We start from the raw sequence: 13253 nt of genomic DNA, 5'->3' as shown, positions 1-13253 counted from the left end.
AGGGCTTAAAACCTAGATGATGGATTGATTGGTGCGGTAAACCACATGGCACATGTATACCTATGTAACAAACCTGCACGTTCTGCACTTGCATCCTGAAACTTAAAATTTGAAAAAAGAAACGGAACTCCTTCCTTACACCATATACAATAATTAAGTCAAGATGGTTTAAAACTTAAATGTAAAACCCAAAACTATAAAAACTTTGGAAGACAACCTAGGCAATATGATTCAGGACATAAGCATGGGCTAATATTTTATGAGGAAGATGCCAAAAACAATTGGAACAAAGGAAATATTGATAAATGTGACCTAATTAAACTAAAGAGCTTCTGCACAGCCAAAAAAAAAAAAAAAAAAAAATGTCAACAGAGTAAGTGGATAACATACAGAATGGGAGAAAATTTTTGAAAACTATGCATCTGACAAAGATTTAATTTCCAGCATCTATAAGGAACTTAAACTTACAAGAAAAAAGCAAACAACCCCATTAAAAAGTGGGCAAAGGACAAGAAGAGACACTTCTCAAAAGAAGACATACACACAGCTAATAAAGCACATGAAAAAACCTCATCACCAATAATTAGAGAAATGCAAATCCAAACCACAATGAGATACTGTTTTATACCAGTCAAAATGGCTATTATTAAAAACTCAGAAAATAACAGATGCTGGCAAAGTTGTGGAGAAAAAGGAACGTTTTTACCCTGTTGGTGGGAGTGTAAATGAGTTCAACCATTGTGGAAGACAGTGCGATGATTCCTCAAAGACCTAAAGACAGAAATATTATTCATCCCAGCAATCTCATCACTGAGTATACACCCAAAGGAATATAAGTCTTTCTATTATAAAGACACATGCATGCACACGTTCATTGCAGATCTAGTCACAATAGCAAATACATTAAATCAACCCACGTGTTCATCAATGATAGACTGGATAAAGAAAATATAGTACATATACACCATGGAATACTATGCAGTCGTAATAAAGAAGATCATGTCCTTTGTAGAGACATGGATGAAGCTGGAGGTCATTGCCTTTAGCAAACTAACAAAGATACAGAGAACTAAATACTACATGCTCTCACTTATAAGTGGGAGCTAGATGATGAGAACACACAGACACAGAGGGGAACAACATGTACTGAGGCATATTGTGAGGTGGAGAGTTGGGAGGAGGGAGAGAAGCAGAAAAAATAACTAATGGATAGGAAGCTTAATACCTGGGTGATAAAACAATCTGTACAACCAATCTTTATGACACATCTTTACCTATGTAACAAACCTGCACATCCTTCACGTGTACCCCTGAACTTTAAAGTTAGAAAAAGAAAAAAAAAATGTAGTAAAAAGATAGATTATTTTTGACTGCCTTGGTGAACAGTCTAGAGTCAGCATGGACTGTTCAGCTCTAAGATTCTTACTTATGAGAAAGAAAGCATTCTGTATCTTGTCTGCACTACTGTTACATTGGGTATTCTTCTACTTGTAGGCAAATGTAATCCTAACCAAAGGGCTAGCTTTGTCATGCAATCCCTGGTAATCTTCGGTAAGACATATCTCTTTCCAAGGACATTTTTTTTAAATCTGCATAGTGGTGGAGGCAGGAGTGTGGAAGATTCTCAAGTTCTAGTGCCTTCATATGACCCACATCCATAGTTCCTTGTACAGTTAATAGCATCTCAGATTCTCTTTGTGGCACTATTCCACCACGAAGTGTCCATCAGTCCATATGTTAAGTGAGGATGTCACCACTTTCTAGATGCAGAGGAGAAGAGACATATTGGGTATGCTCCACAGGGAGCTGCTGGGGGATAAAGGTGGGGCTCACATGCACGCATTGTCTGTGGGCCTTGAAGGATGCTGTGTGCATGACCTTTTTTCGACAGGTCCAGCTGCCCAGTGCAGAACTCATCTATTTCTGCCCAAGTGAGGAAGATCTGGGCACACCCTGATCACAGCCCTGCTACACTCATCCTAGTTGGTAGGGAGATTGCAGCATGTGTATGCTGAGCTGTGGCTTAAGTACTTTGACATCTGATATCTCACTGGATAACTGGGAAACTGAGGTCTGGAGAGAAGCAGAGAATGGCCCAGAGAACATAAAGTTGGCAGAGTCCAGAGGAGAAAAGCACATTCTGATCTCACAGGCCAGGGCTCAACCCTATCATAGGGTTTGCTTTGGGAATGAGAGTCCCTGAGATCTTGAGAATTTCTACCAATTTTCTCATATGGAGCAAACTCATATCTGCACCATTAAATTTGCACAGGTTTGCGTGCATAATGAGCATACACACACACACACACACATACACACACACACACACACAAAGACTTCTCAGGTTAAAGGTCAGAAGAGCAGTTAACACTGATGGAGAGACAAGAAGAAAGAAGATAGAGGATGAGGGCAGCTCTGCCATGGGGTAGGGGCACACAGTCTCCTGGTAATATGCCCAGGACCTATAACATGGAGAGGAAAAAAGACTTGGGAACTTCAAGGTTCCCATGGATCTGCCTGGGCTGTGGCCATCCACAGGAAAGATTTCAGAGGACAAAATCTTAGTGTCTGCATTCACTGCTCTGTGTAATTAAAATTGGGAGTAATTCCCCTACACTCAGTATGAAGGGGAATACAGTAGTGAAAAAGCTCAATTTTTTTCTCTATAAATTGAAGTAATTGACCTGGGTGGCCTCTATATTTCAAAGGCTTTAAAAAGTGAGTTGACTTTGCTATCAATTACCCGCTGTACTCTCAGATCCTTGGAAATTTCTCTACATCCTCTGGAGGTCTCTCAGAGCAGAAATTGGCTTGGGGGTTTGTGGGACTGAGCACTCAGGTTAGTGTAGAATGTGGCAGAGCATCAGATCACTGCTCTGAAGATCATCCCTGTCATAGCTTTGGGCTTCTTTTTTGGAAGTGGAACCAGAGTCATTTTCCAGACTGGGATGATGAAGCCTTGTGAGTTAACGGGATACCTCAGAACAGTGGAGGGAAACAAGGAAGTACAGGAGGCTTCTGAGGTCTCTTACATTGCCCTGGAACCTGTAGGCCTCATTCATTTGCCCTCCTGTATCATAGTTTATTTTTTTATTTGTTAAATTGTTTTAAATTTGGATTTAAAATTTTTGCTAGTCTGTTAAAGATTTGTCAATTTTTAACTTTTCAAAAAAGTCAATTTTTTTTCATTGATCTTTTGTATTTTTGTTCAATTATTTTTCTGCTCTAATCTTTATGATTTTTTCTTCTAATAACTATGGGTTTGGTTTGCTCTTGCTTTTCTAGTTCTCTAAGATACAGTATTAGGTTGTGTATTTGAGAATTTTTCTTTTTTGGGAATGTAGGCACTTACACCTATAAACTTTCCTGTTAGTACTGCTTTTGTGTTCCCATAGATATTCATATATGTAATGTTTTTATTATCATTTGCTTCAAGAAAATTTTTAATTTTCTTAATTTCTTCATTGACCCACTGATCATTCAGGAGCATATTGTTTATTTTTCATGTATTTGTATGATTTTTACAATTCCTTTTTTTGTTAATTTCTATTTTTATTCCATTGTGGACAAATAAAATGTTTGATATTATTTCAAGTTTTTGAATGTTTTAGGACTTGTTTTGTGGCCTAACATATAGTCTATCCTTGAAAATAATCCATGTGCTAAAGAAAAGAATGTGTGTTCTGCAGCCATTAGATAAAATGTTATCTAAGTATCTATTAGAAATATTTGGTCTATAGTACAGGTTAAGTCCAACATTTCTTTGTTGATATTCTGTCTGGAATACCAATTCAATGCTGAAAATGGAGTGTTGGAGTCTCCAGCTATTACTGTATTGGAGTCTGTCTCTCTCTTTGGTTCTAATAATATTTGCTTTATATATTTCAGTGCTCAAGAGTTGGGTGCATTTATATTTAAAATTGTTATATTCTCTTGTTAAATTTATCCTTTTATCATAATATAGTAACCTCTTTGTCTTTTCTTATAATTTTTGTCTTAACATCTATTTTTGTAATGTAAGTATAGCTACTACTGCATTTTTTTTGTTTTCATTGACATTGAATATCTTTTTCCACCTCTAAAACTTTTAGTCTATGTGTGTCTTTATAGATAAGGTGAATTTCTTACAGGCAAAGGATCAATATGTCTTGTTTTTATATACATTTATCCCCTCTGTCTTGACTGAAGAGTTTAGTCTATTTACATTCAATGTTATTATTGATAAGCAAGAACTTACTTTTGCCATTTTATTTGATTTATGGTTGCTTTGTGATCCTCTCTTTTATCTTTCTTTGCTTTTTGTCTTCCTTTTAGTGAAGGTAGTTTTCTCTGGTGATATGATTTAGTTTTGTGCTTTTTATCTTTTGTGTATTCCTTGTATGTTTTTTGGTTTGAGGTTACCATGAGGCTTGCAAATGCTATCTTATAACCTATTATTTTAATCTAACAACAACTTAACACTGTTTGAATAAACAAAGAAGCAAAAAGAATACACAACCCTATGCTTTAACTCTTTTCCCCTCACTTTTTGTTGTTTCTATTTATGTGTAATTTTACTGTGTATGTCTTGAAAAGTTGTTGTAGTTGTTATTTTTGATTGGTTTATTGTTTAGTCTTTTCTACCTTGCATAAGAGTAGTTCATATACCACAGTTACAGTGTTACAATATTATTTGATTTTCTGTGTACTTACTGTCACCAGCAACTGTATTTAACTATACGGTTTAAATGATTCCTCCATCAGCAGGTGTAAGCTGAGTTTGGTTTGGTTTTTCTTTTCTTTCTGTTATAACACGAAAGCACTGAGTTGAATGCCTCACAATTGCTGAACTCTCCCTTTCTGCACCATGCCACCATTGTTGGGGGATGTGGGAGAAATGGTGATTCAAGACTATTTTTCCTACCCGTTCAGTGCCTCTTTCAGCAATATGAAGTTAAAACCAGGTACCATGAGTGCTCACCTGATTTTTGGTTCTTATGAAGGTGCTTTTTAAATATAGATCATTGTTAAATTGGTTTGTGAAGCCTTCTATTCTGCTACCTAGATGTACCTATGAACCAGTTATAGCTTTTTTTTTTTTTTCTTTTTGAGACAGAGCCTTGCTTTGTCACCCAGGCTGGAGTGCAGTGGCGCTATCTTGGCTCACTGCAACCTCCACCTCCCAGGTTCAAACGATTCTTCTGCCTCAGCCTCCAGAGTAGCTGGGATTACAAGCACACACCATTACACCTAATTTTTATATTTTTAGTAGAGACAGGGTTTCGCCATGTTGGCCAGGCTGGTCTCGAACTCCCGACCTCAGGGGATCCGCCTGCCTCACCCTCCCAAAGTGCTGGGATTACAGGCATGAGCCACCGCGCCTGGCTGACATTTTAAATTAATTAGTTTAAAGCCACATACCCATATAAGTTTTCCATTGTCTCTAAATTACTAGAGGTGCCATTTTAAAACAAATTTTTGGCCTCTAAATTTCTTTATTATAACATTTAGTAAATAGAAAATTATCAAAGAACTATTCAAAGCATTTAGTCTGTAACTGTCATTGCTACTATATAATAAATTCTATGGCCGGGCACAGTGACTCACGCTTGTAATCCCAGCATTTTGGGAGGCCGAGGCGGGCAGATCACGAGGTCAGAAGATCGAGACCATGGTGAAACCCCGTCTCTACTAAAAATACAAAAAATGAGCTGGGCGTGGTGGCGGGTGCCTGTAGTCCCAGCTACTCGGAGAGGCTTGCCGTGTCTAAGGTGGACCAGATAGCTCTCACCAGCAGCAGTACTATTCAGGTAAGGCAGAGGGATGCAACTGTGAGTCACTGCAGCACTGATCTCCCTGGTCTTGCCCAGATGGTCGTCCCATCCATCTCGGCCTCCTGAGTACCTGAAACTACTTGGATCTTCCTGTTTTTTTTCCAACTCCACTTTCAGTCTGCTTCCACAGAGGGAGCTGCTGTGGTTTTTCTCCTTTGTTCTTTGCTCTTTCTTTTATTTCCTTATACTCCTTTCTGCATGCTGAAAGTGATGTTTTAGTTTTTTTTTTTTTTTTTTTAGCTAGGTCTTCTAACTCTGTCACACCCTGGCTGGAGTGCAGGTGAGTGATCAGCAATGAGCTGTGACCACACACATGCACTCCAGCCTGGCTGTGAAACGGTGACACATGGAGATCAAGGGAGAGAGAGACAGAGAGAGAGACAACAATTAATTGTGACATTAATTACCTTTTATCTTTGTTCCCTCCCACTTATGTGTCTTATTATTGCTTGTTATTATTTCTTTATTGTTGAATATTTACTGTTGGTTGTTTATTTATTTTGAGACAGACTTCAGCCATGAGCATTGGACTTGGCTGCCAGCTTGCCATGTCTAAGGTGGACGAGAGAGCTATCACCAGTGGTAGTACTCTTCAGGTCCAAAGGAAGGATGCGATTGTGATTCACTGCAGTCTCCATCTCCCCAGTCTTGCCCTGGAGGTCTTTCCATTCAGCCTCCCGAGTACCTGAAACTACTCAAACCTTCCTCTGTTTTTTTTCTAGCCCCACTTTCACTTGGCTTCAACAGTACTTACAGAGAGTTACTGTAGTTTTTCTTCTGTATTCTTTGTTCTCTCTCCCTCTTTTTTAAATCTTTTATGCTCCTTCCTGGATGCTGAAGTTGATGTTATATATATATTTCTATTTAGCTAGGTCTTCTCACTCTGTCAGACCATGGCTTGAGTGCAGGTGCGCGATCAACAGTGAGCTGTAACCATACACCTGCACTCTAGCCTGGGTGTGATAGTGTGACACACAGAGATCAAGGGAGAGAGACAGAGAAACAGAAAGGCAGAAACCAAGAGACAGAGAGAACAACTAATTGTGATATTCATTACCTTTACCTTTGTTCACTCCTACTTATTTATTGGACTTACTGCTTGTTATTATGTCTTTGTTATTGTTAAATATTTGCTGTTGGTTTTTTGTTTATTTATTTTGAAAGAGATGTTGGCCATGAGCTTTGGACCTGGCTCTCACCTTGCCATGTCTAAGGTCGACCAGATGGCTCTCACTGGTGCCAGTACCATCCAGGTCCACGTAGATAATGATTCACTGTGGCCTCGATCACCCTGGTCTCGCCCAGTTGGTCTTCCTATCTCAGCCTCCCAAGTACCTGGGACTACTCGGACCTTCTTCCTCTGTGTTTTTTTTTTTTTTTTTTTGAGATGGAGTCTCGCCCTGTTGCCCAGTCTGGAGTGCAGTGGCGTGGTCTTGGCTCACTGCAAGCTCTGCCTCCCGGGTTCACGCCATTCTCCTGCCTCAGCCTCCTGAGTAGCTGGGATTACAGGTGCCTGCCACCACGTCCAGCTAATTTTTTGTATTTTTAGTACAGACGGGGTTTCACCGTGTTAGCCAGGATGGTCTCCATCTCCTGACCTCGTGATTTGCCCTCCTCGGTCTTCCAAAGTGCTGGGATTACAGGCATGAGCCACTGCGCCCGGCCTTTTTTTTTTTTTTTCTAGCCCCACTTTCAGTTTGCTTCCATGGTACTCAGAGGGAGATTGAGGGAGAGAGACAGACAGACAAAGAGAAAGGGACACAGGCAGATAGAGACAGAGAGGCAGAGAGAGAGACAACAATTAATTGTGATATTAATCACCTTTTACTTTTGTTCACTTACACTTATTTAAATATTGGTGTTATTGTTTGTTATCATTTCTTTGTTACTGTTAAATGTTTACCATTAGTTTTATTGTTTGTTTATTTTGAGACGGGTGTTGGCCAGGAGCATTAGAACTGGCCACCAACTTGCCTTGTCTAAGGTCGACCAGATGGCTCACTGGCAGCAGCACTGTTCAGGTCCAGCAGAGGGGTGCGGTTGTGTTTCACTGTGGCCTTGATCTCCTTAGTCTCACCCAGTTGGTCTCCTCATCTCGGCTTCTCGAGTACCTGGGACTACTCGGACGTGCTTCCTTGTTTTTTTCCTAGCCCCATTTCAGTTTGCTTCCACAGTGCTTAGAGGGAAATCAAGGGAGAGAGAGACAGAGTGACAAAAAGAAAGAGACACAGATAGAAACAGAGAGACAGAGACACAGTCAGACAGAGATGGACAGAGACAGAGTGATAACAATCAATTGTGATACTAATCACCTTTTACTTTTGTTCACTTCCACTTTTTTGTTTATTGGTCTTATTTTTGTTGGTTAATATTTCTTTGTTTCTGTTAAATATTTACCATTGGTTTTATTATTTATTTATTTCAAGACACATGTTGGCCAGGAGTGCTGGAATTGGCCACCAGGTTGCCATGTCCAAGGTTGACCAGATGGCTCTTGCTGGCAGCAGTACCATTCAGGTCCCGCAGAGGGATGCCATTGTCACTGCAAGCTAGATCTCCCCGGTCTCGCCTGGGTGGTCTTCCCATCTTGGCCTCTCGAGTACCTGGGACTACTCACACCTTTTTCCTTTTTTTTTTCAACCCCACTTTAAGATTGTTTCCACAGTACTTAGGGTGACTTGCTGTTGTTTTTCTTTTTTCTTTTCTCTGTTTTCCTATGCTTCTTCCTGCATGCTGAATTTGACCTTTTAGTTTTTTTTTTTGTCACACTCCAGCCTGGGTGTGTCAATCAAAGAGGGAGAGAGAGAGATAGAGACAAGATCTTAATTGCAATATTAATTACCTCTTACTTTTGTTCACTCTCACTTATTTATTTCTTGGTCTTTAATGCTGTTTGTTATCAATTCTTGGTTATTGTTAAATATTTACTATTTTCTTTTTCGTGTATATGAGACAGATGTCAGCCACAGAGGTTGGACTTTGCCGCAAGTTTGCCATGACTGCGGCCAACCAGATGGCTCTCGCTGATAGCAGTCCTGTTCAGATCCAGCAGAGAGATGTGCTTGTGATTCACTGCGGCCTCAATCTCTCCGGTCTCACCCGAGTGGTCTTCCCATCTTGGCCTCCCAAGTATCTGGGACTACTTGGACCTTCTTCTTTCTTTTTTTTACTAACCCCACTTTCAGTTTCTTTCCACAGTACTTAGAGTGACTTGCCGCTGTTTTTCTCCTATGTTCTTTTTTCTATTTTCCTACACTTTTTCCGGCACACTGAAGTTGACCTTTTGTTTTTTGTTTGTTTGTTTATTTTGGCATACTGCAGCCTGGGTGTGACAAACGGAGTGAGAGTGAGACAGAGAGAGAAAGAGAGAAAGAAGATCTTAATTGTGATATTACCTTTTACCTTTCTTCACTCCCACTTATGTATTTATTGGTGTTTAATATTGTTTGTTATTATTTCTTTGTTATTGTTAAATATTTACTGTACTTATTTTGTTTATTTTGAGACAGGTATTGACTCTGAATATCGGACTCAAGTGCCAGTTTGCCATGTCTAAGGTCGACCAGATGGCTCTCTCCAGCGGCAACATCAACCAGATGGCCCTTGACAGTGGCAGTACTGTTTAGGCCCAGCAAAGGGATGCAATCATGATTTACTGCAACCTCAGTCTTCCCAGTCTCAGCCAGGTCATCTTCTCATCTCGGCCTCCCAAGCACCTGGAACTACTTGGACCGTCTTTCTTTTTTTTTCTAACCCCACTTTCAGTTTATTTCCACAGTACTTAGAGTAACTTGGTGTTGTTTTTCTTCTTTTTTCTTTCTCTGTTTTCCTGTACTTCTTCCTGCCTGCTGAATTTGACTTGTTAGTTTTGTTTTTGTCACACTCCAGCCTGGGTGTGACAATCAAAGTAAGAGAGAGAGAGGGAAGATTTTTTTTTTTTTTTTTTTTTTTTGAGAAGGAGTCTCACTCTGTCACCCAGGCTGGAGTGCAGTGGCCGGATCTCAGCTCACTGCAAGCTCCGCCTCCCAGGTTTACGCCATTCTCCTGCCTCAGCCTCCCGAGTAGCTGGGACTACAGGTGCCCGCCACCTCGCCCGGCTAGTTTTTTGTATTTTTTTAGTAGAGACGGGGTTTCACCGTGTTAGCCAGGATGGTCTCCATCTCCTGACCTCGTGATCCACCCGCCTCGGCCTCCCAAAGTGCTGGGATTACAGGCTTGAGCCACCGCGCCCGGCCGAGAAGATTTTTTTTTTCTTCTTCTTTTTTTTGAGTTGGAGTCTCACTTTTTTGCCCAGGCTGGAGTGCAGTGGCATGATCTTGGCTCCCTGCAACCTCCATCTCCCGGGTTCAAGTGATTCTCCTGCCTCTCAGCCTCCTGAGTAGCTGAGACTACAGGTGAGTACCATCACGCCCAAGTAATATTTTGTATTTTTAGTATAGGGTTTCACCATGTCAGCCAGGATGGTCTCCATCTCCTGACCTCATGATCCACCTGCCTCAGCCTCCCAAAGTGCTGGGATTACAGGCGTGAGCCACTGTGCCCTGCCAAAAGGAAATTTTAAGGTATCTCATACCTCAACAAGGAAAGCAAAAGCATCTATTTCCGTCAGACAATAAATGTATTATTGCATTATTTTCATGAAAAATCATGTAGTAAACAATTAGTCATGTGTGAACATTTCTGGGAGGTACCAAATTTTTTTTTTTTTTTTTGGAGATAGAGTCTCACTCTGTTACCCAGGCTAGAGTGCAGTGGTGCAATCTCAGCTCACTGCAACCTCCACCTCCCAGGTTCAAGCAATTCTCCTGACTCAGCCTCCCAAGTAGATGGGACTACAGGCACACGTCACCACGCCTGGCTAATTCTTTTACATTTTAGTAGAGACGGGGTTTCACCGTGTTGCCCAGGCTGGTCTCAAACTCCTGAGCTCAGGCAATCCGCCAGACTCAGACTCACAAAGTGCTAGGATTTCAGGCATAAGCCACTGTGCCTGGCCTCAAGTTTTATCTCAAAAAATTTAGTATGAAACTCAGAAATAAAAATCACAGGATATACAACAAAAATATTCACTGTCACGAATTTAACCTGTAAAAAGAGAAACTGATGTTTTAATGAATCTATGTGACTCACTAATTACCTACCACATTTTCTTGTAGAAATGTGTTTATTTTTTGCAGCCAAAATAGAAGAGAGATTCCCTTATTTTATCCTTGGTAGCTAGCATTGTAATAGCTATGACTTGGAATTCTGTTGGAAATCACCCAGCCAGAAACACACACACACACACACACACACACACACACACACACACACATACACACACACACACACACCTGAGAAAATTTCTAAATTCACCCTGGGAAAGAAAAAATGAGAATTTTTAGCAGGGCACCATGGCTCATGCCTGTAATCCCAGCACTCTGGGAGGTTGAGGCAAATGGATTACCTGAGGTCAGGAGTTCGGGATCAGCCTGACCCACATGGCAAAACTCCATCTCTACTAAACATTTAAAAATTATCCAGGTGATTGGGAGGCCGAGGCGGGCAGATCACGAGGTCAGGCCATCTAGACCACCCTGGCTAAAACGGTGAGACCCCTGTCTCTACTAAAAACAGAAAAAATTAGCCAGTCATGGTGGCGGGTACCTGTAGTCCCCGCTACTCGGGAGGCTGAGGCAGAAGAATGGCGTGAACCCGGGAAGTGGAGCTTGCAGTGAGCAGAGATTGCACCACTGCACTCCAGCCTGGGTGACAGAGCGAGACTCCGTCTCAAAAAAAATAAATAAATAAATTATCCAGGTGAGGCTGTGTGCCATGGCTCACACCTGTAATCCCAGCACTTTGGGAGGCCGAGGTGGGCAGATCACCTGAAGTCAGGAGTTCAAGAGCAGCCTGGCCAATATGGTGAAAGCCCATCTCTACAAAAAATACAAAAATTACCCAGGCGTGGTGGTGGGCACCTGCAATCTCAGCTACTCAGGGGCCTGAGGCAGGAGAATTGCTTGAACCTGGGAGATGGAGATTACAGTGAACCAAGATCACCCCACTGCACTCCAGCCTGGGAGACAGAGTGAGCCTTTGTCTCAAAAACAAACAAACAAACAAACAAACAAAATTAGGCCAGGTGCGGTGGCTCATGCCTGTAATCCCAGCACTTTGGGAGGCCGAAGAGGGTGGATCACCTGAGGTCAGGAGTTCGAGACCAGCCTGGCCAACATGGTGAAACCTGTCTCTACTAAAAAAAGAAAAGAAAAAAAAAAAAATTTGCCAGACGTGGTGGCAGGTGCCTGTAATCCCAGCTACTCCAGAGGCTGAGGCAGGAGAATCGCTTGAACTTGAGAGGTGGAGGCAGCCATGAGCCGAGATCACAGCCACTGCACTCCAGCCTGGGTGACAGAGTGAGACTTCATCTCAAAAAAAGAAAAAAGAAAAAGAAAAAAGAAAACAAAAAAAAAGAGGTAAATGAGAATTTTTAACCAAAGAAATATATTACTAGATTTTTCTGAAACTCATTCCTTATGTCCTTGTTAATACTTTACCTTTCAAGCTCTACTAATAAAATGCAATTTACAGTTAAAAAACTGATATTAACATGAGTGAGCAAATCTTTTCAAGGTGACAAACCCAGGGAGTGGCAGTACTGATTAGAAAACAGATGTAGCCAGGTGCAGTGGCTCATGCCTGTAATCCCAGCACTTTGGGAAGTTGATGTGGGCGGATCACCAGGTCAGGAGATGAAGACCATCCTGGCTAACACAGTGAAACACCATCCTTACTAAAAATACAAAAAATTAGCCGGGCATGGTGGCACGTACCTGTAGTCCTAGCTACTCAGGAGGCTGAGGCAGGAGAATGGCTTGAACCTGGGAGGTGGAGGTTGCAGTGAACTGAGATTGCACCACTGCACTCCAGCCTGGGCGACAGAGCGAAACTCTGTCTCAAAAAAAAAAAAAAGAAAAAAAAAATTACAGAAGCATTATGAAAGGACAAAATAATTTGGGAAAATAGCTGAGGGATGAGTTTAGAAAATCAAAGCCCAAGAACATATTATTCATTTTAATGATAGAAAAAAATTTGAGGATAATTTTTAAAATAAAACAAAAACTTTGGAGACATTAAATTCAACAGAGTTTAAATGAACAAAGAATGATTTGCAAATCGAATAGCCTGTGAATCCAGAGTAGGCCCAGAGAGATTTCAGCATAGCCACGTGGTGGAAAAAGACTTATGGATAGAAAAAGCAAAGTGACATACAAAAAATGGAAGTGAGGCACAGAAACAGCCAGATTGATTACAGCATGGGGTTCACCTTATTTGAACATGGTTTGAACAGTTGATATCCTTTTATTGGCCAAACCACAGTGGTTGGTATAAGAATGGGTACAGTCTATTCACATATCCAGTTAGGTTTCAGTTTACTATGTAAAACAAACAACTATT

This window comes from Rhinopithecus roxellana, chromosome 12, assembly GCF_007565055.1.
Source record: "Rhinopithecus roxellana isolate Shanxi Qingling chromosome 12, ASM756505v1, whole genome shotgun sequence".
Lineage (NCBI taxonomy): Eukaryota > Metazoa > Chordata > Mammalia > Primates > Cercopithecidae > Rhinopithecus > Rhinopithecus roxellana.
The sequence above is the reverse complement of the archived record's forward strand: the minus strand, read 5'-3'. Positions refer to the sequence as shown.